This window comes from Patella vulgata, chromosome 7, assembly GCF_932274485.2.
Source record: "Patella vulgata chromosome 7, xgPatVulg1.2, whole genome shotgun sequence".
Taxonomy (NCBI): Eukaryota; Metazoa; Mollusca; class Gastropoda; family Patellidae; genus Patella; species Patella vulgata.
In genome coordinates, this window is record NC_065885.2 from 27,849,955 (window position 1) to 27,876,041 (window position 26,087).

The 26,087-nt window shown below is 36.7% G+C and overlaps 1 protein-coding gene across 2 annotated transcripts in view; it reads left to right on the forward strand.

Annotated features, from left to right (window-relative positions):
- Positions 1–26,087, forward strand: part of LOC126828262 (lysophosphatidic acid receptor 4) — a 177,314-nt gene that overhangs the window by 32,413 nt on the left and 118,814 nt on the right. For both annotated transcript variants that reach the window (XM_050557940.2, XM_050557944.2), the window contains exon 2: positions 25,379–25,412. The gene's annotated coding sequence lies outside the window, so the exon portion shown is untranslated. The remainder of the gene's footprint in view (positions 1–25,378; positions 25,413–26,087) is intronic.

A 26,087-nucleotide genomic window follows, 5' to 3' on the forward strand; every position in this document is an offset into this window, starting at 1 on the left:
TAAATCAAAATTAATGTTGTGATCTTACGGGGAAACGATGGGCTCCTGATATCCAATATTTAAGACAAAATAAACATTTTACAGATCACCAAATATTCCTACGCCGTCACCCACGAAACAAGGGCCAAAGCTATTTTTAGTCTTCCTCTCCCTTTTCCTTTATCCCCCTTTTGCATGGCGATTTTTGTTGACTTTTTGGTGTAGAATTGAGGAAAAGGGTTTGAAAATACATTTTCTGCCAGGTTTTGGTGAATATTCATAATTTTGATGCGGAAGGATACAAGAGTTGAGAGGTTGGTTACGTTGAAATGTAGGGCCTGAAATTGCATGTTTACTTGTCTCTACTTCCAGCTTGTGTATCTCAAGTTTTTCATGAAGAACCTCATACGTGCTTTTGGGCAAGTGGTTGCCACATGTTGCTCCATCTGTGGTAGAAAGCGTTCTACCCAACGAAAATTTGGGAAAAAGTTAGAGCCGGTCTAAGATACGAGAATTAACATTGGAGTCAATGGGGAAATCTTTAGTGATCTGTGTCCAAACGGTCACGTCATATCTTATCTAAAAAGCATGCGCAATTGACTGGAATAACCAGACGCTCGAAATTGTCAGTCGGTTGAAACTCATGCCGTATTTCGCTGGACGTAACTGATTTGAAATTAAAGAGTCAAAAGGGAAACAATTGAATGTAAATCAGTTTATATACAATCAGATTACATTATTATATGCGTTGCGACCAGTTTGGTTCAATTTCTAGGTCCCAAATATTAGCGATTTAGCTCCTTTAAACTTAACATATATCAGGGGATATAAGCTCATTCACTCATCTCGTTAGTTACATCAAGAACAATATGTCAATGATTTAATATTCTTGATACACAAACCGTATAGCACATGATAAATTACTCCATTCTACCCGCATTCTTATATACGATACGCTTTTTGTTAAAAAAGTGGATCAACTTAATCCATATGAGAAAATATCCATTACTGGTTAATGACCCAAGCCGATCATGGTGATACGATAAGTTATCATTATATGTACTTGGGGAATTACACTTTTTGTTTATAATCCTATAAACGTTCGGACGAAACCGAAAGAAATCTGTATAGCATCCAGTTAAATCTTAATATTAAATAAAAATCTATTGATATTTGCACTGGTGTCTTTATCAAGCCAGGGTGCGTCTACTGTTATCGTTAGATTTAATAATAGCTGCTTTCCTACGAATGTATTGATTTGACTTTAATCGCGTGTAATAAAAATAATATTAATAGCCCCAATGTTTTGTCTGTGATGCAAAGTTGAAAGTTTTTCTAAGGATTCTAAAATCAGACATTTTATGTGTTGGGCATCACAAACACGGAAAACGTAAGAACTAAACTGATTGCGCTGGCGATGTTTTCGATATTTCGTCCAAATTGTCTGATTCTTTCTCTTAGGCCAGTAGCTGACATCGAATATCTTGCCAACTTTGCTCCATCAAAAAACAGTTTAACATTTTAGTGAAAGAATGTTTATAGCAATCTCATTCCAATAATCACTGAGGGTGGTGGTGGCTGAATGGTTAAAAATGTGCGCGTTCGATTGAGTGGCGTAGTTTTGATTCCAAGCGTGTACGTGACAAGGAGTCCAACCTCATGAATTTTACGGTTTCCCCCCCCAGCTATGTTGTCCATTGCCAGTCCCTCTGTCTACACCACTGACAAGGGGGGGGGGGCATGTCGGAAAATACAGATGAACTTTCTAGACCAACACCGGGATCGAATAAAGGACCTCAAGGTTTGTGAGCCAAAAAAACCCGGTTATGAAATGAGGTTCAGCATCCTCCTTTTCTGCACCATCTGGGGTAATGAGGACAGGTATACGCAAGATTATATTATGCTATAAGGTACTTTTGCTGAACAGCAGCGCTATGGCCTAATCTTATTTTAAATTCTGTCAAAGGGTTCTTTTACGTGAAAGACAAAGTGAACACATGTTTTCAGGCCTGTCCGAATATAAGACACGGTTTCAGGCCAGGTCCCTCCATCTTGCGCCACTTAAAAGAGGAACAACGCTGGGAAATCCTGAGGTACTTTCTTGGCCAACATTTGGGTAGGATCCAACCGAGAACTCCCTGGTTAGTGGGCCAGCACCTTACTAATTGAACCACCATGGCTCCTGTACCAACCAGGCTGATGAAGAGAGACATACGTATGGAAGCCGATGGGTACTCTTTAGCTCCTTTTAGCAAGTGGCCAGTCTCGTTCAATTGTGGGTTCAGCGCAAAGGCAGAAAATAATCAGTTTCGTTCATATTTTACTCTTCAGACTGACTGAACGCACGTTGTATGGCTTTATTTATCTTAAAATGTTTCCATATATAGAAATAGAAAAAAAAGTGCATGTGTAGTAAATAATAAACCACGTTTTATCGTTTGTTTAGATGTCAACAATTGGCTAATTAAAGACACGTGACCAGTACCCGTGTCCAAATATGGTTTAAAGAGTAAGCTTCCAAAGTAAAATAATTCGCCAACTGTGAGCGCTAAATAAAAATAATGCGGGGTTAGAACTATCGATAATTTTATTCAGAATACATATTTTTATTCTCCAAAGCAAAGTTCTTTTACACTTCCTGATGCTGGAGCAAAATGTTTTCTTTTTCTGATAACATTATTAAATATGGTGTGAGCTACTGGCCTATGTAGCTCTTTTATGTCTAGGTTTAGAAAAATGTCAGAGAAATTCATGTACAGCAGTATGCTCCACATGTCCCCTATACATATACACCCAGCAAATAATGTAGCATTAAAAATAGAATGTTAAAAGAGTCTGAAAAATGGCGCTGCCTGCAATACATTATTGAATATTTAATGGTAATAAATGGGAATATTAAGGTAAAGCGTGTCATCCACATGAATATGGTGGCATACTTTTCATGTAGCAGTCTAAATACGCCATCGAATATATTATGGTCCAGTCGTCGAACTAATGTCGCACAACTCATTAACCATTGATAGCAATTTTAGTCGTGAAAATCTGCAATTAACGGGTCTACTTCGGTGATATTTTACAGATGGTTCTCTATCAGAGAGTTTTACACATTCACTCTACGTTATTTTACTTCTATTTTGGATCCACTATAGGTAAAATAAATTTTATAATGAAACTGTAAGAGCAATAGGGTTGTATATCTATATTTTCATGCGTTAACACTATAATGTTATATGGAACTAGCTAAGAGATAAACCAAATGATACGCGACACGTTTACTTCTCATCCAAAACTACATATGTTTTATGCACAATTGTATCGGCTTATTTACAGCATGCTGACCAATTTCGAATAATAAAAGACCGCCAAATCTTCACCACAGCATATCATAATCCTGATATTCTTTGCAGTGGGTAGCACTGACTTCAGTGTTTTCACGTTTCATAGTCTCAAGATGTATTTCAGTATCACACAAGATCTTTCTAGCATTAATTTCTCTTAAATTTCTTTCTTTCTCTTCAATTCGCTCAACTCTCAAACTCTCTCTTTCAATATTTTCTCTCTGTCTCTCATTCTCAACAAACGTTCGTAAAGCCTCCCCATCATAACCCATCTCCTTACCAGCCTTAAGTAATTTAGTTAAATCCATTTTGATATCTCAACTACAAATAAACCAACTGAACTAAAACTAGACAATGAACTATCCAAGTATCCAATAAAACTTAAATCAATCCAATTACCAAATCATAAGCTAGCAAAAGTGATAACAAACTTTTTAAATAATATAAACGTACGAGCTTATTCATAAAATACAAAATAATAATATTACGATCTATAAAACATTACAATAAAATGTTTAGGTACTAATATATTGATGGATGCATCCGAATATTTATTAATGTTAACCAATAAGTACAAAGTAGTCAAATCCTGGCAAGCTCGCCAGATGTCACAAAATTGGACCTTTGGTTCTTTTTGGGGCGGATTGACAGTCATGTACTTATAGTTCACATTAACAAAACACAGTATAATTTAAATATCTTTATATAACTACAATATATGTCAATACAATTATAATATGTATATATATATATATACTATTCAAAAAAAGTAGGGGATATTTGATTTTTAAGTGTTATTAAAGTCACCTAATGAAACTGACGAAGAAACAAATGACAAAATGAAATGAAGTTCACATTCATCGATTTATTCCAAATGATCGTTAGACTAAGTAAGGCACAGACTGACCATTATAAGGGTAAAATGATAACAGGGGTCAAACAGCAAAGTTACCACAGCATCACAACCAAGTCAGTAACGGGTAAATCCTCCTCTGTTTGCCAAACAAGCATTGATCCGACGTGGCATACTCCTAATGAGACGTCTAAGGTCATTTTGGTCCAGATTGTCCCATTCCTGTTGCAACGCAGCAGCAAGTTCTTGGACATTGGCAGGACGTTGTTGACGTTGACGTAACCTCTGTCCAAGCATGTCCCAGACATGCTCGATGGGGGAGAGGTCGGGACTCAGTGCTGGCCAAGGTAATGTGGTGATGTTCTGTTGTTGGAGGTAACCTGTAACGATCCTGGCCCTGTGACATCTTGCGTTGTCATCCTGGAAGATGAAACGGCGGCCATGACGTCGTGCGAACGGCACAACATGGACTGCCAAGATGTTGTCCCGGTAGTACTGGCCTGTAACACGCCCTGCAACAACATGTAAAGCCGTTCTTCCAGCAACAGTGATGCCTCCCCACACCATAACAGAACCACCCCCAAATCGATCATGTCTCATGACGTTAACGTCTTGGAAGCGCTCGTTTCGACGACGCCACACCCTCCTACGTCTGTCCAAAAAATCAACAGTGAACCTTGACTCATCTGAAAACATCACATTGCTCCAGCGTCGATTATCCCAGTGTTGACGATTCCTACACCAACGACGTCTTGCCTGAATGTGATGATCTCTCAAACAAGGGATCACGCGAGGACGTCGGGCGCGAAGGTGACCCCTATGCAGTCGATTCCGAATCGTCTGGCCACTCACTCTCACACCAGTGTCTGTTTGAAGACGAGCGCTGATCTGATTTGCTGTGATGACACGATTTCTCAAGGCCAAGGTACGGATAAATCGATCCTGGGCTTGAGTTGTCGCCCTTGGTCGACCTGAGCGTGGTCTGTCCTGTACAGATTGTGTATCACGGTATCTGGACCATAGCCTGCTTATGACAGACTGAGAAACATTCATCGTCCGCGCCACAACCGCCTGTGTTGTGCCGATCTGTAGCATGCCAAGGGCACGTAACCTTTCATTTTGGGTAAGCCGACGCATATCAAAATTTGTTTTCTGGTCACTAAAACAATTAAACTGATGTTTCCACCCTGGAATTCAATGCCACAATGACTGTAACATTCAAAGTCAGAGTCGTGCAAATCTTGGGTTGGACCCCCATGATGATCCCAAGCATCACCTGCATTCCACGCGGTAGCTATTGGTGCGTTTGGGCGTCACATGTAACTGGAAATGTTTCTTCTGTTAGGTTCTATAGTGACTTTTTTCGTAGTCATTTGCATATTTTAGTATTATGCCCCCAAAATCAAATATCCCTTACTTTTTTTGAATAGTATATATATTTATGTAATTATTCTCTAATAATATCACCGTCTCCACCGATTCAAAAGACCACTAATCACGTTTATATGTTGATGAGATGACGATTTGACGGTACACGCGCACACAGCAGTCACCAACTATTTGACTCTCCAAGTCACATTTAAAAAGATGATTAAGATGATTAAGATGATAAGGTTGATGAGTTATTCATTCGTGTATATCTTTTAATTACCATAAAATAACTAACTGGAACAATAACGACCAGACTAACAATATAGATAACACTATCCGTAGCACATTAACATTATCAGAATCAGAATCACAATCACAATCAGGTCACCTATAAAACATAACACAATGTTTAACAAATAATCAAATTATTTCTATTCATCCACGATTATCAACATTACAAAAATCAAACAATACTTACAAGTAAATGTACTAATTATTGCTCATAATCACACAGATTACCATTATAACGACACACAGTCAAAACCAACGAGACACACAGTCTAACACCCATTTAGTTGAAATATAATTACGAACGATTCATGAATGATATGATCAATGAATATGTGTGGTTCTCCCAAAACCCATTATTAGAGTGACAATATAAATTCATATCTCACACCACGTATACTACAGTTTCACTCACAACCAATCAAATCACGACAACAAAACAGGCAGTTCACATGCATTCAATGCAATCATATCTGCAACCAGACATGTGGATTACTCAACCTTGGCAAATAATAACTATCATACATCTTACAAATAACAATAAAATCAACTGTTTATAATCAAACTTTATTACCACAATCTGAAAACATGTTCACCAGTTGTCATAAACTGTAATAAACAACAATAACATATATACTATATTTATTAATGTACAAATACTTGTGACCTTGAAACATTCAGCAATACCAGCGTGAATATATATGTATTATTCAGTACATCCACGACAAACCACATTGTAAACTATCATTATCTAATAAAGATATTGTCATACGTGACATTGAAACATTCAGCAATACCAGCGTGAATATACATGTATTATTCAGTACATCCACGACAAACCACATTGTAAACTATCATTATCTAATAAAGATATTGTCATACGTGACAACCACTGCATGTTTCTAATCCCAAAATCCCTATAAATTAGAAATAATAGCACTAAGTGGAAGAGCACAAACTAACTAGACCTCTCTGTATCAAATATACAACGTCATCTAATAGATGTTTTACGTCGAATTTTCAGTGATGACGGCTATAGCCCAGACACGTTATTTGTTATTCGATTTTGAAAAAAAACCATGATGATCTCGAAATATTGTGAATCAAATAATTCCATACAATAAGATCATGTAACAAATGACAGCTAATCATTTCTGTTAATATATTTTCTTCTATACTGTGTATACAGAAAATGTTACCGTTTTCTAAAGTCAATTAAGATTCGTGCTGCAGTCGGAAATTTATGTAATGAAGCCCAAAATGTGTGGGCCATGGGATGTGAATTGTATCATTTAGGCGACAAATTGTAGGTGACATGTTAAAACTGAGTGGATTTCTATAGATATAGCTGGCAGTTAATAGGCTTGGTTGTGATAGATACGTATCGGTAATGAACAATTAAATGTAGATGTTAAGTCACGCAATGAGGATCCATTATGTGGAATAACACCCTAAAGAGTTTTAAAGTGATGATGATGCTTTCTAATCTACATAAAGTCAATTATAAAAGAGAGTAACACTAGATAATAAATTCATTACATACCAGTAAATGTGGAAGGTTTGAACTAATATCCGGGTATCAGCAAAAGAATTGGTAATTAAACAGGCATTATATAAGAGCTAAATCTGCCTATTGCAGATCTTTCTTTGGGCCTTGAATGTTGTATAAATTATTAATTAGACATTAACATGACAAGACTATAATCGGATCGCTCGATTTTAATTAATTAGAACGGTTCGGTTATTTAATGATTTAATTTAAAAGAACCAGTACGGTGGTTACGATCAATGCACACGTCTTATTAAAACTACGACCATTGATAACTTCGCTCAAAATAAAGTAATTTGAATGAAATTTGCAATATGTTCATTTTGCATTATCTGTGTTTGAAATAGTATAGCAAGAACGGCTAGCTCATTATCTAAATCTTATATGATGCTCTTTTAAGTAAAAATATAAACTTGTGTTGACTAATAAATTGAATATGATCAACTTGTAAGCACACAGTTAGATTGACAAACATGCTCTAATAGCTGCCAACAAATCCCTCATTTATTCACGTTAGAAGTCACAAACAGATTGTAACGGTCCTGCAAACATATCAGAGAAATGCACAGAGGAATCCATCAACTTAAATATCCATTAGATTTATCTAGACTTCCAAGGTAACTTGTTTCTTTTTGGATAGGTGTCGGCTCTGAAGGGTACTTCAAGCCAGTGACAGTCAGCCACAGGTACCGATCGTCGAGTTAAAAATACAGCTGACCAGATACCGTCCGTCGCCTGATCACTAGTTTATTCGGCCAGAGAAGAAAGTGTCAAACGAACGGACTTGCGTACCTCACGGAAGTAGCGAGTCTTTTCGGAGGGTACTGGATATCTCCAAGAACATTTTGAAAAATAGACTGCCGGAAATGCTCTGTGACAGTATTCTGCCGCCGATTGTCGAGATAAATAGAGCTGATCAGATACCGTCTGTCGCCTGATCCCTAGTTTATCCGACCCCAAAAGAGGAAAGTGTCAAACGAACGGACTTGCGAACCTGTTGTCGATGCAGGTTCATTCTTGTCTTTAGCACACTTACAGTTTTTCCAATTTACAGTCTATTACAGCCAGAACAATCACAGTTATGACATAACTGGTTTTACAGTTCATGGATTGCTTAATATGAAAAAGTTTGTTATCGGTGATCTGGATTGAGGAGCCCTTAATTATTTTACAGGTCTTATAATTTATTTCTCCACATTCACTTACCACCGGTGTATCTGGTATATTACACAGAATCTTCACTAAAAGCTAACGATATGATTCTACGAAAAAATCAAAACTTTATTGGTGCACATACAAACATGCTTCACACTGAAAAAGATGATTACTTGTGTAAATTTCAACCTTCCCCTATCTATTTTTATGGATTGCCAAGCATATTCCAGAAGCTGTTAAAATTACAAATAGCGAAGTTGTTAACATTCACAATCCGCGTGATTTATCCTTTAGGCCAGTTGTAGGAGGGACCAACTAGTAGTACTCAACGCTTAAGCAATTTCGAATTTTGTCTAATGGTTTGGATTGTTCGTACTTGATTTTATTTTATTAACATCATACTAAAACCATTTTTCACCAAAGTCAAAAGCTTCCTTCGCGATGAAATAGATTTTCTTCGTCATCTACCGGAAGAGGTTGAACCAGGAGGCACGCTAATAAGCTTCGACGTGGTTAGCCTCTACAACACAATAGATAAAAGTCTTGGATTGAAATGGGGTTTAATTGGGCTAATGGAGACGGGGGGATTGAAAGGGATTGGATACTGGATTGATACGTATCTTCAGTTACTATCGGAACGCTTTGCCAAATCATTTATCCTGCAAGCTTTGGACTTAGTTGAGTCTAATTTTTTTTATTTCGACAATAATTATTATTCACAAATTAAAGGTGTGGCCATGGGTACTAAAGTTGGCCCTACCTATTCAACTTTAACTTTAGGATATTTATAAGAGATTTGCTGTGAGAGGTTTGCTATTGAGTATGATAGGGAATTCATTGACATGATATAAAGATTGTGGTTTCGTTTCTCGGATGACTGCGTAACAATGCTTAAAGTATTGAATGAATTGGACATTAATATCAAATTCACTATAGAGCTTAGCCCAGCATCATTAAAGGAGCTAAATCGCTAATATTTTGGACCTAGAAATCGACACAAATGGGTCACAACGCATATAGCAGTGTAATATGATTGTAAAAACTGGTTTGCATTGAATCGTTTTTCTGTTTTTACTCCTAATTTCAACTCAGTTATGTTCGAAAAAATACGCCAGAAGTCTCAATCGAATGGCAATCTCTGGCGCCTGGTTATTCCAATCTAGTATTTATTGCACATGCTCTCCAGATAAGAATATGACGTCACCGTTTGACATGACTTGTGGAATATGTCTAGCCTCGTTCTTCGAGCCGTGTTAAAAATGGCGCTGAAACGCATTACGGTACACGATGCGTGTATCATGGTAAAATGTTGATTACAATTGACAAATAATTCTTGATTTCAATGTCGAAAACTCTGGATGATACGGAGTTAGAGACTTAGCTCCTTTAAACTTTTTGGACGTAACCATTAATCTGTGACCAAAGAGAGTGATTGAAACGGATCTGTATTACAAACTAAACGATGCTCCCCAATATCTAAACTTTCACTCAAGTCATCCTTCTCATACCAAACGGAACATTCCATATAATTTAGCAAGAAGAGTACCATTGTTTCGAACCCGGTTGTCAAAGTCAAACGACCAGAGGAATTAAAACATTTTTAGTAAAACAAGAATATCGTCTAAGTCTCATAGAAGATGCAACGATTCGAGCCTTAAGATCAGACAAAATTAAGATTAACACACACAGCATGCGAAAATCTAAATCTTGCTTTAGTCACAACATTTAACTCCTCACAAGAAGATGAGAAGTCTTTGATAAATAACAATTTACACATATTTAGAATATCGATGTTATGTCTAAATGTTTGTCTAAAACAAAGATGATTAACAGTCTTAAGCAGCTACGAAATCTATCCAAATTATTAACCTCTTCAAAATTTGATGGTAGTCAGGTCGCTCTGCAACTGCAAAGTTATTCTGACAAAACATGGAATATTTATGAGAGTTATTTCACAATTACTAAAGTATTTTATGATCATTGGTTAAATTTTTATTGATCTGATAGCGTTACATTGCGATGCAATTGTGAGCTTAAACTTGAATCAAGGGAAGAAGTGTTTTATGGCATGCCAGTACCGCCAATCAAGCTGTACTGCCACTCTATTCGTCTACCGGGGGATCACATGGCTAAGTGGGTAAGACGCTCGCTCGTTAGCCTGGAGGTCGGGTGTTCGATCCCAGCATTGGCCGAGAAAGTTCATCTAGATTGTCCGGCCTGATTTCCCCTTGTCAGTGATGCAGGACGAAGGGCCTGACAATGACAGCTGTCTAGTGGTTCGGATGGGACGAAAAACCGAGGTCCCGTGTATATTGGCGTGCACGTAAAAGATCCCTTGGCAGTTGGAATTCGATATAAGAGTAGGCCGTAGCCCGGGCAAAATTTCCCTCATAGCACACTGTATGGCGTATGCCCGTCTTCATTGGCCCAGTTTAGGAGCAGAACAGTAGGACGTTAAACCCCATTTCATTTCATTTCTATTGGTCTGTCCGGAGAATAACGTATCGTAACGTGATTTGAGTGGTTATATAAATTACATCCAATTCCGATATCAAACTTTGAAAAACTATGTTATTTCAGTCTAAAGAAGTCGTCGAAGTAACGGTTTATAAGAGCTTCTTTCGCTTACATGCATAAGCAAAAATTGGCCGTGGCACTGCAAGAGGAGTGGGTCAGATTGCCCCAAATCATGATTTGACGGTTGATTAGGAGCATGCCACGACGAATTGCTGAATGCCTGAGTATTGATGGAGCAATTACTCATTATTAAGACAAAAACCAAAAACGTCAATTTTCACTTTTGACGGTGTATCTCTTTGAGAGTGAAATGGGGCCGTCAGATAAGCCGCCCATATGAACTGTTTATGTTCATGTGTAGGCAATTGGCCTGTTATTAACATACATTGGTTACCTCTAATAAAAACAGCAGTGCATTTCCGCAGTTTTGTATTGTTTCTGAATATCTCCTACTTTTTTTGAAGAGTATAGTTTCGCCAGCCTCTTGGTAGATTTGTTAGATGTGCGAAGTATACATGGTTCTAACAAATATTTTAACACAAAGACAAAATGAAACTCATATGGGAACTGATCGTTTAATGGGTGAACACACTAAACTATATATCCGGAAAAAATGTTTTAATGTACATTCCTCCATAGGGCCATCAAATGGTAAGGATACCTAAGCAATATATTTTACCAAAAACATACCACTCTTAGATACTTTAATTGAGGCACCTTTAGATTAACTATTATTTGTAACCTAGCCACCATTATATTAATTATTGCAATTTATAAGAAGGCGCATAAAATAATATGGGCTAATTAGTTATTTTAAGTATAATTGGATTTTTCCAAACCATTACAAATATCCCTCTTTCAGATAAAACATAAGTTTAGAGGACCAAAAATAGATGACCCAGCCATGCTCGAGGTAACATAAATCTAATAAACTAAGTGGCTATACATATTATGTAAATAAAATGTGTAGGTTCACACTTTATAACAGATAGTCACATAATCTGGAAATATCACCACATATATTGCGATACTTATAAATTGACAAGATCAGATTATTCGCGTCAACATTTACAAACGCACACTACTGAAATTCAGAAACCGGCACAAAATTCGCGAAATACTTCTAAATAATTCACTTCGTTAAGGGTAATATGAAATGTCCAATGGTAAGGTCAGCTCTTAGAGACTATGTGGTGGGTCTTTATCATATAGAAATAAAAACACAAATTAATCGTCTCTTAATGTTGTAATGTAATCGTCATACTTCAAACGAAACGAAACTATTGTTAATGTATTAAGGAAAGGCGATCGAATATGATAAAACGTTTGGATTTTCTAATCTATATTTGATCTTCAGGCATTAAGTAACTGTGATGCCTAATGTAAACTGGGAAGTGAGGGGGTAACTTTATGATGACACATTACAAACACACGATACCGTTTTTTTAAATAGAATATGTTGTTGCAGACACGCCTGTTGATAGCATTATAAACCAAAGCAGACTTATAAATACTTCTATTTCAAACAGATTTATCTCGCATGAAATCTAATACACACAGGAAAACATATTGATTTTCCAATTTGCTGAACATCATTGGGCTAGACCTGTTTTCTTTGTTTAATTTGTTTTATACACCAACATTTTCATGTGGACGTATATTCTAGTCGCCATTGTCCGTCCGTTCACATTTTGTTTGTGGACACTCTGTAGGTCACAATTTTTTTTTCCAATTTTGACTAAAATTGAAATATAGCTTTATATCCCAAGGATCTTGGTTCCGGTTGATATTGGCAGATATGGGACCGTAACTTCATTAACCAAGACGCCTGGTTGTACGAAAAACCATGTTTTTAATTTGTAAACCCTCTAGAGGTCACAATTTTCATCAGATTCTGAAGACAATTGCCTTTACACGTATGTTTATAACCCAAAGATCTCGGTTCCTGTCCATATTGGCACATATCGGAGCGTGACTATCTGGATTATGGTCCCTGATTTAAAAATCGCGTTTGAGCCTGTATAACCCTCTAGAGGTCATAATTTGTATCCGATTGTAAAAACCGTTCATACATATCACCATTACACCCTACTGACGATTAATTGAAAATCAGACCGAAACTGGCCTACACAATATCCCCTTTCGTACGCAAAAAGTGTTAAAGTATGTGATACCAATGTTGTGGACCCCTAGAGGTCACCGTTTTTATCCGATTTTGATGAAATGTAAAATATGTTTATTTCCCAAAGCTATCGGTTCCTTGCGATATTCGCGTATATCGTGATTTTAGCATATGGACCCTCGGGTCACAAACGTTCAATAAGAAGAAAACATTTGACGTGTTCAATAAAAAGAACAGAAAATCAAATCGATGTGACCATAGTGTTATATCCCTTTGTAATGAAATTTTGTGAAATGAAACAGGGGCAACACGTTAGTACGGTTACTGTTAGTCACCTTTGGATGATGTGGCGTGTCAAACAGAACCAGTAATGGGCTCTAATAAAAGTTATCTATGGAGATATCATTTTACTTGAAATATTGTTAACATTGATTATTGCCGCTCTTAGCTAAAGTTAAGTTCAGCTGGTGATAAACTCTGTAGTGAAACACGTCTATTGTTCAGGCCTCTGTCACTGAATCATTTTACTTTGGAGATACTGTTTCTTTGAATATGATCATGAACATATCTTCATTTTGCTGATGGTTTTGTATGTTCGTTATCTGTCAACGTTACGTGGTCACATCTAACATATGGTCCTCATACATTCTGTAAGGTGGGCTGCTGGTGAGTTCATGTTTCCAATAATATATCCATGTTTGTATAAGTCAAGAACCGAAGATAAAGGACTTAGTAAAAATGAAAAATGTAACTGCATTGTCTTAAGTCTGAAATTACACAGACGCAAGAAATCCATCATATAATCGCTTTGTTCAGTTTGAAATATTATTTGTTTGCGATATACAGTTTGATAAACTTAAATAAACGATCTACACAAAAACAAAGGAAATAAAAGATTCTTTTCTCCGATCTGCAGACTGATAAACGTCTCATGTTAAAGACCTAGTCATTATTCAGTGTCCATAAATAATCACAAGAGTTGCATTTAGATGACGTTGAACCTATGTTTACCATTCATAATCATCTGTATTTTAGTTATAAGCCTTGACTGCTGTAACATTGCATGATTAAATGTGTATATGAATCTTGAATCTTGTCTGTGATTGTGCAAATGCTTTATAAATCAAATCGCGTAGGGAATAAATAATTATTATAGTAAGTACCCGGTATTGCCAAAACTCTGGTCAGTGAATCTTTTGCGATTTGAAATAACGGCATTAATGTGAATGCTGGAGTATGCCTAAGAATTTTTGAATGAGAGACAAAAATAGTTTTGAAAGATAATCAGAATAAATACGAATATTTTAATACCAGTTTCATATAACATATTTTAGATCTTAAATAATATAGTGTTTCTGGAATCCATTTTAGTATAATTTTATTATGTAATGTTACCAATAACAAGCTTTTCCCATGCAAGAGATGAACAGATAACTAAAAAGCAATTTTCGTAAACTAAGGGACAATAATCCAGGACGTTAAAAGTCCAACATGCGTCAATAGCAAAAGGAACCGAAATCTTTGGGGTATAAACATATACTTTAAGTTGGATCAAAATCGGATAAAAATTGTGACTTCTTCATATCAAGTTTCATAAAACCGGATAAAAATTGTGACCTCTATTGGGTCCACAACCTTGGTATCGCATGCTTTTACATTATTTGCCTAAAGGGGAGTGTCCATTTTGACCGGAGGTGTCGGTCCGATTTTCACGAAAATTGAACTCCCGATATTCCCTGTGTATTGCACGTATTTAAACGATAAGTTCAAGGTCTGTTCTTTACCTCTTCAGGGCATGTCAATATTTTTTTTTAAAATGCGACACGGCTTTTTTATTAGCCAAACCTGTGATCATATATCTTTTGGGTAAGCATGACAAATTGTCTTTAAACGTACAGTAGGGTCAGACATTGATGATTTCGGAACAATATTGATGTAACCTGAACGACACGAATTAGACAGGACCAACATGTAATGTTTTTCCAGTCCATCGATTCATTGTTGGACAATGACCCGAATACCACCTGAACTCTCATGATATAGACTCGTTCTTACAAATAAATATATTGTAGTTTGATGGGTTGGGGTTAAAATAAAATTTACCTCATATTTTGTTGCAAACGACGCTTGGAAGGAAAGTTTACGACCCTACACTTATTTTGAGGGTGTGTGGCGGACAGCGTGGCCTTCTTGCGCGTATGACATTTCGGACGTTCTTTTACCTGTATCAATATTGGGGAAATGACATCCTTTCAATCGTCTTGCCAACAATTTTGGCTGTTCAATTTGTTCTGTGTATATGCGACTTGAAACATTTATTTTGTATAAGCCAATCATTTGTAACCTTAGTATATATAATATGCAATAAGAGAAAAGACTTAACAATTAATTCAAGGCAAATACGACAATAGCCAAGCTGGTAATCCGACAGCCAAATCCAAATTCAAGCCTTGACATGGAAATATAGTCTACCTAAGACTTTTTGATTGATTATATATCTTCAATGAGTACATTCAGATTTCGGATGATGCCACCCTGGCACCCTTGGCGAAATTTAAATATTCAAGATGGCCGCTTGGGTATTCCTCCTAAGGTGACGGCTAATTCCGCTAGGGGGCCAAATTCCAAATGGTGATTTTTTTTGGCGGGAAACTTAAAGTTTTCTAAAAAAAAAAAGGTGCGTAAGATTTTGAAGTATAAGTTTTCGGTGTCAGTTACTTCAGATATAAATATAAAAACATGCTCCGACTAAAATTTATTCCAGGCTGAGCTCATATTCAATATGGCGTGGCGACCATATTTGGCGGGGCATTTCGATGTTAGTAATGTTATACTATAGATTTTCGGGGTCGTTGAATTCATATCTGAACAGCTGAATGTCCTGTGATCGAAATAAACGACAATATGGCTCTCAAAGCCGGCATTATAGCTAAGTTTAGGAGACCAAGGAAAAATATAGTAATTTAAAAACATTTGTATCAAGAACAATCAATCCGAGAATGTTGTTCCCGTTGTATTCTTATAAGAACCCAACTTAACATATTTGTCGCTGGAATGCTCGCAATCGGTATGAATCTTGACTTACAGTTATTAGATCACTCATACGCACTGGTAAAGCTGGAGTTTCGTATGACGCTGGCAAACATTTTCCATAGCTTATTCCCCTCCGTTTTCTAGTAGAGAAGGTGACGCGGACGGGTGTCATAGTGGATCATAATGTATGCTTGGCAATTCGCTCTTCGTAGCATTTGTTGGTATAGCCCTGTAATTTGTGGTAAACAGCAAAACCTCTTAGTTTTATGTAGAACTCCATTTAGAAGCTCAGAAAACTGCCAAGGTATCACTCTTCTGGTCATTGTACACATGTATATTGCATCATTGGATGTCCGTGGTCACATGGTACTATTCATACATTTTGAATTGAATGTTGAGTCTTAAATGATAACAAAAATAGCCAGAAACACTCACCCGACCCAGAATGAACGTGTAGCTGTACTATTATATCAGAAGTAAGCAGAAGTTAACTTTTAGAAACATTTGCTTTCAACTATGGTCCAATGGTGGATTTTGTTTGGCTGTGAAGCTTTTGTGTTCTTATAAGAATACAAAGAGTAAAGTGTCTTCGAGGTAGTTTAACGCGTGCTCTTACTATTTTCTACCGTGGTTTCCCAAACTTAGCTATTTTGTCGAATTTGGGCACCATATATTGGCGTTTCATTCAGTCATGCCACATTTCGCCAGTCAGATATGAAATCGACAAACACATTTAAACTATCACATTACTAACATCGTTGTCTCGCCAAATATTGATCTCAACCTGGAATATCTTTTGGTCGGAACATGTTTTATGTTTATATCCGAAGTAATTGACACCTATATTTCAATATATTAATTACACACCTTTTTAGGGAACTTTAATAGTTTCCCGCCAAAATGACCCCCCATTTTGAATTTGGCCTCCTAGTGGAATTAGTCGTCATTTTTAGGTGGAATACCCAAGCTTGTTGGATTCAGTGTGTCAACTTCCTATAGAAACCACCTTCAACCCGATGAGCGAGAGAATTTGTCACGAATTTTACGCCAATAATTAACCAGAAAATACCCCAGGACTGCTATCATGAATAATCAAACTTCCCAAAGGGTGCCAACATCCGGATTCTGAATCTACACATATCGAGGATATATAATCCACTGCAAACCTATATTTCAATATATTACACACCTTTTTAGGGAACTGTATGAGTTTCCCGCCAAAATGAGCCACCATTTTGAATTTGACCTCCTAGTGGAATTAGCCGTCACCTTTAGGAGGAATACCCAAGCTCGTTGGAATCCGCAGGTCGATTTCTTATACAACCCATCTTCAAACCGAGGTCCGAGAGAATCTGTGACGAATTTTATCCCACTATATAACCAGAAAGTGCCTCATGGCGGCCATCTTGAATAATTCAATCTCCCCAAGGGTGCCGGGGTAGCATCATCCGGATTCTGAATCTACACATATTTAATATATATATATAATCCACCTAAAACCTATATTTCAATATATAACACATCTTTTAAGGGAACTTTATTAGTTTCCAACCAAAATGAGTCACTTTTAGAAGGAATATACAAGCTCAATGGATTCAGCGGGTCGAATTCTTTTAGATAGAAACCACTTTCAAGCCGAAGTCGGAGAGAATCTGTCACAAATTTTACCCCACTAAATAATTAGAAAATACCCCATGGCGTCCATCTTGAATATTTAAATTTCCCCAAGGGTGCCATCATCCGGGTCCTTAACCTACATATAATGAACATATATAATCCATCAAAAAACATTAGGTGGGCTATATTTCCAGGTTCGTCGACCTGCTACCGGATTATGGTGTCTTCCGACTTAATTCAAAACTTAATTGATGACGCACATTATTTGTACAATTTTTTAAGCATCGAGCAATCAAATTACTTACAACCTTTCCTATTGAACAATGAAATCAAACTATACTTGTGCTTAGCCTAAATAGAAAATGCTGACTATCGAATTGAAATCAATACGCATGCAACACATGGTCGGAATTATTTTAATAAATAATATACACGACAAATCTACGTACAAGACAAAATAATATACAGACATCACAACCAACAAACGTACACATGAGATCAAGTGAATGGATCCGGGGGTTGGCTGTACATTCCCGGGTCTATAGCGATACAGACTTCACTCAAAGTGACAAACGAACTAACACTAAGGAAATAGTAAATTTGATTGTGATATTAAACTCTATATTTAGCCTTTATTCTGGCAAGGTGTGGTTTTAATATTCACTAAATTAATTCTCAACTTCTTCACCTCCATCGGTCCGCAGATGACTTTACTCCCTCATCCTATTTCTATTTCTTTCTCTATTGTTGATGTTTCACCTTTCTCTAATCATCTTCATTTGCACAACCGATATCTACTGTTTGACCCATCTCTACTGTTCCATCCATATAACCTGCCCCCCCCCCCCCGCTACTGCACCACATATCTTTACTGTTTCGTCTACCTATATTGTGCTAACCTTTTTTTTTATCTGATTTTGAATAATGCACGACCTTCCTGTATGTTCCACCCATTTCTACTGTAAACCCAGTATACTATTCCACCATCAATCACTTGTTGCTTTATCTCACTCCACCCGAACACTTTGCCTTAATTTAGCCTCTATTTAGAAGTTTGGTTTGGTATACCCCTATTAAAGAGCACTTTTCGCATAACTGCTTCCCACAAAGCACGGTTAACAGTAAAATTAGTAATTTCCGCTTGAGTGTCACAACAGCAGGACACACCGTTATTTGAAGAGTTGGTTTAACTGACAGTTTCGTAATTGTATAATGGTCACTGTTTTACAAGAAAATAATTAACTAGTACGAAAATGATATAAAAGAATGCCATAGAAAAGAGAATAAAATCGTGTGAGCAAATATAACTCTCCCTGATTTATATATTATTGGTTATGTTTATGGTCTTATTTATATTTCTTAGTATTCTTGAGTGTTGCGTAATTTTCACCCTCCATTTCCGAGAATAGCGTAAATTAAGTGAGATAAAGATAACCCAACCTTTGTCTGACTTTGTTTTCAATTGGGGTCGAGCTTTCTTAATTTTAAAATTTATGTTTTTGAATAGACCATCGAGAACTGTAGGGATATTTGGCTGTGGTACTGCTTCAAACAATCTAGATCTGACTTAGGCTGTTTTGGCATGGCACCACTAATTATTTAAATACTGTACAGAATGTGTTAATCTTTAGCTACAAAATATATATTTTCAGGAATAGTATACGTTAAAGGTATATTTAAGGGTCATATTCTTTATTGGTTCACAGTCAGACGCTCGCCGCAAGGAAAGTGATTAATTAGAATAATTGACATATTCTCATCGGAATTATTAAATTGTTTTCAAGAATAGGGCACCTCGTTATCCCGTCTGTCTTTCGTCTCACAACGCACATGATATTAAAGTAGCTAAGTCTCTAACTCAATACCATCAAAAATATTCGACATTGAAAACACGAATTATTTGTCAATTCAAATCAACATTGGTCCCGTTATCTTAAAGGGAAAAGATGGGCTTCTGATATCCAATATCCAATATGCAAGACAAAATAAACATTTTACCATTGGTACACGAATCGTGTACCATAATGCCTTTCAACGCAATTTGGAACAAGGGACTCGAAGAACGCGATTATACATATTCCACAAGTCATGTAAAATGGTGACGCTATATTCTTATCTGGAAAGCATGCGAAAAAAATATCATCGGTGTAGACTGGAATAACCAGACGCTAATGATTGTCATTCAGTTGAGACTTCTGGCGTATTTCGCCGAACATAACTGATTAGAAATTACAGTAAAAACAGAAACGATTGAATGTAAATCAGTTTATATACATTCATTTACATTATTATATGCTTTGCGACCCATTTGTGTCAATTTTTAGGTCCCAAATATTGGCGATTTAGCTCCTTTAAACTTTAATATGTATAGTCTGATTGGGTTTGTTACACAATTCCCATCCGTCGGCTTTTCGAGTAGAAATCGGGGAATAAGCTTTATTTTTAAGGTTTTGATGTTTAATGACAAAAAACCTATGTTGACATTTAGGTCTTCATAGTACGGGAGGTCATTATTTAAGGGTAGCCATTTTGGGATAATATTCCAACTCATTTTTTTTATTTTTACCTTATTTATAATGTTATTGACATATCAACTGTGATTTGGCAATGTATTAATATTGACAGAGGTCGTGACAATATTTCAGATTTGTTCGATCACTTCATTAAGCTATTTCTAAGATGGCGGCCATTTTTGGCGGGAAAATCGGACGATGTGCTTATTTCGATAAAGTAGTAGTGTTTGGTGCCAATAAATATGTTTTCAGGGGCACAGATTCAATTTCTGCCAGTTACATCTGTGTAAAATGATCAAATGTAGGCCTATTTTGCATATTTCCAAGATGGCGGCCATTTTTTGGCGGGAAAATGGGACGATGTGTTGATATCGATTAAGTGGTCGTTTTTGATGTCAATATATATCTTTTCAGGGGCACAGATTCCATTTCTCCCAGTTACAACTATGTATATGATCACATGTTCATCTATCTTGCATATTTCCAAGATGGCGGCCATTTTTGGCGGGAAAATTGGACGATGTGTTGATATTGATTAAGCGGTCGTCTTTGGTGTCAATATATATCTTGTCAGGGGCACAGATTCCATTTCTCCCAGTTACAACTATGTAAAATGATCACATGTTCATTTATTTTATATATTTTCAAGATGGTGGCCATTATTGACAGGAAAATGGGACGGTGTTCTGATATTGATTAACTAGTCGTCTTTTGTGTAAATATATCTGTTTTCGGGTCGCAGATTCCATTTCTGCCGTTTACAACTGAGTAATATGATAATATGTTCACATATTTAGCATATTTCTAATATGGCTACCATTTGTGGCTGGATGTGTTGATTTTGAAACGGTTTCTGAATCCAATTCTGCTATGTATAAGCTATAGCATGTTCGTGGAAGCCATTGCCGTGTTTTACCCATTAGGTATGTTATCCAACGATCAAAAGTTCTCGTCCGAGTTGACCACTGAGCTAATACCGATTTTCCAGGAAAAAAGTGCATTTCGATCAGTCTGATTGTATGACTTGGTGGCGCCATCGAGACTTTCAGTTTATGTTGTCTGTCAGTTATAGACACAAAATTAACAATGGTTAAAAATGTGAGACTTACAACTTTTAAAAAGGTAATTAATAAATTAAAAAGTAGAACAGAAATGTATTATATTAAATATAAAGCGGTGTACAAAGAAATAAAAACAAGAACTGCGAATGAAATAGTAACACTTGCTATATAAAAAAAAACTTCGTGGCATAGATTATATATCAACTGACCAAAAGCTTTGGTGTGGTCGTGGCACGAGCATGATGAGCGCGTGTCAATGTGGCGCAAGCCCCACGCTGCCGTTACGCTCTCTTAATGCCACTATACCTAGTGAATAGCCCTTTCTTTCCTAGGAAAAGCGATATCAGCTCAGTGGTCATCTCGGATCAGTAATTTTCATCGTTAGAAGGATATACCAAATGTTTCCGACAGTAATGGGCTACAAGCTAACAGCCTACGTAGCAGAATTGGACGCAGAAACGTAAATAACAAAATGAAATGAAATGGGGTTTAACGTCCTACTGTTCTGCTCCAATACTGGGCTAATGAAGACGGGCATACGCCATACAGTGTGCTATGAGGGAAATTTTGCACGGACAGCGGCACTATCGCCTACTCTTATATCGAATTCCAACTGCCAACCGATCTTTTACGTGCATTCCAATATTTACACGGGACCTCGATTTTTCGTCTCATCCGAAGGACTAAACAGCTGTCCTTGTCAGGCCCTCCGTCCTGCATCACTGACAAGAGGAAACCACGTCGGAAAATCGGGATGAATTTTCTCGGCCAATGCAGGGATCGAACAACCGACCCCCAGGCTAGCGAGCCAGCGCCTTAACAACCTAGACACCGTGGCTCCCTTTAACAAGTAAATATATGATAATAATACGTTTAGAAAACTTTCTGTCGACTTGATGCTAAATTGATCATTGATCATTTTACGCACTTGTATATATGGCAGAAATCGAATCTGCGCCACCGAAAACATATGTATTGACACTAAAGACAACTACTTAAACAAAATCAGCAAATCGTCTGATTTTTCCGACACAAGTGGCAGCAATATTGGCAATATACTAAATATATGAACATGTGATCATTTTACAAAGTTGTAAATGTCAGAAATGACTTCTGCACCCCCGTAAACATATATATTGACACCAAACACTACTACTTAATCAAAATCTGGACATGTCCCAATTCCCGCCAAAAATGACTGCCATCTTGAAAATATGCTAAGTATGTGACCATGTGATCAATTTACAAGGTTGTAAATGTCAGAATTGGATCTACGACCCCGAAAACATATATATTGACACTAAACAATACTACTTAAGTTGGAATATTATCGAAAATGGCTACCCTCAGATAATGGCCTCCCATACCATAAAAAACTACCCAGAAAAAATGTCAACATTGTTTATTTGTCATTAAACATCGAAACCTTGAACCTTCATTTACCCAAAATTGTTATTTGATTAAACTGCATTTGTGTATTATTGTCTACCCATATCAGTTAATGTACTTTAATGGTTATTTCTGTAATTATATGGTATTAAATGTAATCTGACTTTTGTTGTTGGTCAGATCAACAAAACCTGTGGTACCCTCAATGTTAAAGGGTGATCAATAGCAAACATAAAAGACAAATACCTATAATTGTAGTTTCAGGTGTTTCAAAAGGCGTAAGCCCAATTACTTGCACATAATACCCGCCACCACTATAATACTAGACACGCTAACAGTGAGGCTGATGTCCCCCGCCGAAATCCTCAAATAAATAGATGACACATATTAATTAATCGCACATCTATTTTTTTCAAAAGTATCAAGCAATCAAACTGATTATCAACTATATACTAAGTTTCATCACTCTCTATCAGATAGAATCAAAGTTATCTTGTCCCAAAGCATCGACCAAGGAAATTGCTTATCTCTGCTTAGCTTTAGCTCGATATGTTAATCATTGAACTCAGTCAAGACGAACATCTACATCAAGTTTAAACATACTACCTCAATTAGAAGCAGAGTTGTTATGTTCCAAAGTTTTAACCAATCAAAATGCTTATTGCTCCTTAGCCTAAGCAGAAAATTCTCATCGTCGAACTTAGTCAAGGTGTCGATGTAATGAAACTATACACCAAGTTTCATCACTCTCACTTAATTAGAACTAAAGTTATTGTGTCCCAAAGCATCAACCAATCAAATTGCTTATCTCTGCTTACCCTAAGCATAAAATGCTAATCTTCGCACTCCATCAAGGCATTGACCTCATAAACACCTACACCAAGTTTGTACATCCTAGCTCAATTAGATGGAGAGTTATCGTGTTCCAAAGTCTCAGCCAATCACATCTATTTTTTTCAAAAGTATCAAGCAATCAAACTGATTATCAACTATATACTAAGTTTCATCACTCTCTATCAGATAGAATCAAAGTTATCTTGTCCCAAAGCATCGACCAAGGAAATTGCTTATCTCTGCTTAGCTTTAGCTCGATATGTTAATCATTGAACTCAGTCAAGACGAACATCTACATCAAGTTTAAACATACTACCTCAATTAGAAGCAGAGTTGTTATGTTCCAAAGGTTTAACCAATCAAAATGCTTATTCCTCCTTAGCCTAAGCAGAAAATTCTCATCATCGAACTTAGTCAAGGTGTCGATGTAATGAAACTATACACCAAGTTTCATCACTCTCACTTAATTAGAACTAAAGTTATTGTGTCCCAAAGTAGCAACCAATCAAATTGCTTATCTCTGCTTACCCTAAGCATAAAATGCTAATCTTCGCACTCCATCAAGGCATTGACCTCATAAACACCTACACCAAGTTTGTACATCCTAGCTCAATTAGATGGAGAGTTATCGTGTTCCAAAGTCTCAGCCAATCAAATTGCTTATCGCTCTGCTTACCCTGAGCAGAAAATGCTCATCATCATACTTAGTCAAGGTATTGATGTAACGAAACTATACACCAAGTTTGATCACTGTCACTTAATTGGAACTAAAGTTATCGTGTCTCAAAGTATCAACCAATCAAATTGTTTATCTCTACTTACTCTAAGCAGAAAATGCTCATCTTCACACTCCATCAAGGCATTGAGTTATGTAATTGTAAACTTATTCACCATATGCCTTCATTAAATTTTCTTCGCTTTAATCTTGTAAGACAAGTTTTATAAGGTATTTAAAGGACTGGAACTGGATAATCTTCTTACTCCAGAAAATCAACGTCTATTGTGAGTTGGCATATGCCTTCTTAATCTACTTCCGGTATTCATCAGGTGAACAATGTTATATTCGTCCTGGTTCATTTGTGCAACAACACTATACGCGGTTTTATATTCAATAAATAACTATGTGGACACAATCATCGCAGTTTCGCTTGATTCGATATAAGCAAATGTATTGCGTAATGAACACTCAGACACCATAGTGCTTTTATTTCCAGTTTGTATTACATTCCATAACAACAACAGCCTCTAATATTTAAAAAAAAACGGAAACGGGCTAATTTTGTTTTGTGCCGAGACGGCTTGATTCCGTCAGATTTCCTATGTTTTAATGACATTGAGAGCTAATGCCGACAGGAACCATAAATCATGTAATTACTAATTAGCACGGTGTCATGTTTTCACAAAATCACGGAATAGAGGTACAGCGGAAATGAAACTGGTTATTTCGTTGATATTGATTTCTTTTTTTATACCGGACCTTATATTTTTCCTAATTTTGAACAATGGACAAGCGATCCACCCTCCACTGAATCATGAACCGGTTCTATATAATTCCAATAATTATATGGGGACACCACTGGCACTATGTCGCTATACTATGGAGAAAACTGGCAGCGCGGAATGGTAGATCTGGCACGGCCAGTGAAGCTGTAGGTTCTTTGAATACACCTTGAGTGACCTCAAATTAAATGAATTCAATATCAATTTTATGTGTCGTATTTCTTGAGATGTTAATTGAGTGGTTTCTTTCTGTTTTCAGGGTACATAGTTATTACTGAAGAAGGCTATTGAAGGTAAGCGGATATTAAAATTGCTATTTCTGCCTGAAACGGAATTTAATTATTATTGTTTTAAACAATATTTTATTCATGGATATGCAAAAGAAATAAGTGAGTACACAAAAAAACAATACAATGAATACTTATAGACCGGAGGCTCAGTGCATGTCCTTCAGACCCAATTGGGGGGTATGAGGTCATTTGCATTCAAAGTGAATTAGCAGCCATTTTTGTATCACGAAAACATGCTGAAAATGATCGAAATTAAACAACCTTTCAATAAAAATGTAAACATTGCGTGTACCAGAAGTTAAGAAGCAATGTAAAAGAAATGAGGTCATTTGCACTGAAAGTAAATGAGCTGCCATTCTTGTATCATAAAAACATGCTGAAATGATCGAAAATAATCAACCTTTCATTAAAAATGTAAACAATTCGTGCACCAGAGGGTAAGGAGCAATGTAAAAGAAAATGATCGGTATCTTGAAAAGAATGACCGCAATCACCTCGGAGCTGTCCGAAATATGCCTTGAAATTTTATGCCCATTTGATTGTAATATTTGATTTTTACGTTTGCCAATTTATAATGAGGACGTATATTGCCATCGCCCTTGTCTCTGTGTGTGTGTATATGGGTAAGTGTGTGTGTGGTTCGTCAACAGGCCGCAATTCTTAACTGATCATCTTGAA